At 34.6% G+C, this 1,925-nt stretch overlaps 1 protein-coding gene across 2 annotated transcripts in view; it reads left to right on the top strand.

The window, feature by feature from the left end:
* The window catches only part of LOC107720901 (E3 ubiquitin-protein ligase pellino homolog 1-like), a 38,093-nt gene that overhangs the window by 10,350 nt on the left and 25,818 nt on the right, over window positions 1-1,925 (top strand). The window contains exon 1 of one of the 2 annotated variants that reach the window (XM_016528747.1): window positions 1,445-1,454. The exons of the other annotated variant lie outside the window; for it this stretch is intronic. The gene's annotated coding sequence lies outside the window, so the exon portion shown is untranslated. Of the gene's footprint in view, window positions 1-1,444; window positions 1,455-1,925 lie in introns of those variants that run through there. 2 annotated transcript variants of the gene reach the window in all.

Below are 1,925 nucleotides of genomic sequence, written 5' to 3'. Positions count from 1 at the left end.
TTTGTTTTGTCCTATCGTATCTATCATATGTTGTTGCCTTATTAAAAAATATGCTATACATTCAAAAGAAATGTATTTTAATTTTATAGTATATACTTAAACATATATATATATATATATGAATCAACCCTCTACATTGCGAGTAAATCACTCTCATATGCGACTAAATCTTCACTCTGGGCGACTAAAGGATGTCTAATATTAGCCAATGGCTAATACATTTTTTGATTTTACTCGCCAGTGTGTGAGTTGGAGGCTGAGTATAAGTTCAGCACAGATATATTTTCACTCGCCAATAGGCCTGTCGCAATAATCAATATATCGACTTATCGCGCAATATATGTCCATGACCTCAATAATTTTTGGTGACGCAATATATCGCACATTATATTTACTTAAAAATTAATGTCACCATGTTTTGTACATTCCACTTGCGCCTGTGTCTTTTGCAGCTTCTCGTACATAACGTGCTGTAGTCATGAGGTGCTCGTTCAAATTAAAAAAATGCTTCTACAAAGTAACAAAGTTTCATCTGCAGATATGGTCTTGTTTAGGGATCTGTGCCTTTGTGCATACTGACATCTGACTGCTAGGTAGTGATTGAGTTTTTCAGCAATAGTGTGCACCCTTCATTTAAAAAATGGCAATAATATCGCTTATCGCAATTATTTCTGGGGCAATATATCGCACAACAAAAAGTTGTTATCGTGACAGGCCTACTCGCCAAACACTCTGATTGAGCGCTTCAGAGTTTCACTCTCCGTCAAGCGATCTGTGATATTTATCATTTCATCTCAATGGATGCGCAGCGCACCTGTGTTTGTGTATTTGGCGTAACGTAAACTCTAGTGTAACAGCGCACGACTCGCTGACGCTTTCTCTCACAATCGCAAAGTGAGAGAGACCGAGAGAGCGAGAAGAGAGTCTTACATAACATGCAGAATTGATGTGATCCATGTAAACGATATTCTTTGTTGTATTTTTCTGTCAAAATAATGGAGTTCCTTTGAAATTCTTCAGCTTTTAAGAAATGCCGGGTTTTCCGGTAGTGGGCGGAACTAATGCGCAAAAGACAATCTCATTGGCTGGTGCTCACCTATTATCGTTCCTGTTTAGATTTCAGCGAATCAGTTCGAGCGAACGTGCACAACCTGATTAATATTATGAATGCAGAATCTCGTTAATCCTTGGTGCGCTTTATATTGTTATTAGTAGAACGTGCTCACCTATTATCGTTCCTGTTTAGATTTCAGCGAATCAGTTCGAGCGAACGTGCACAACCTGATTAATATTCATGAATGCAGAATCTCGTTAATCCTTGGTGCGCTTTATATTGTTCTTATTAGTAGAACTCGTATAATAATAATAATAATAATATCTTATCAGTATTATTGTTAGTTTTTTCTTCAATTTTTTACAGGAATACTGAATGACCAAAAAAAGCACCAGCACCAGTCCTAAGTTCATGGTTATATATATATATATATATATAGTATTTCAGTCTGGCGAGTAAACAAAAAAATGTACTAGCCAATGGCGATCCAATTGCCAAGGTGTCTGTAGAGGGTTGTGAATGTTTTTAATGAATGGTTTTTATAATAATACAAATAGCAATGTGTAACATTTTACCATATTTAGTGCAACACTTTTATTTGTTCCCCACAAAATATTGTTTTTTCACTAAATGTTTGGATTTCTAAAATTGTTGTGCACTGATTTTTCTAGAATAATTTTGCTGACGAATTATCCACTAACCTAGTTTGATGCATTTTTGTCATAGATTATAAATATACATAGGCCTATATTTTTTCATATTTTTAATTTTATTTCTCTTTATAATGAAGTAGTCTGTATCTAGTAGATTGTGAAAGAATGATTATCAGTTCCACACACAGAGATATATAAATTCTACATTTATTTAAATG

Source organism: Sinocyclocheilus rhinocerous, unplaced genomic scaffold, assembly GCF_001515625.1.
Source record: "Sinocyclocheilus rhinocerous isolate Xijiao unplaced genomic scaffold, SAMN03320098_v1.1 scaffold432, whole genome shotgun sequence".
NCBI classification, from domain to species: Eukaryota; Metazoa; Chordata; class Actinopteri; order Cypriniformes; family Cyprinidae; genus Sinocyclocheilus; species Sinocyclocheilus rhinocerous.
This window is presented reverse-complemented; position numbering and strand designations above follow the sequence as displayed.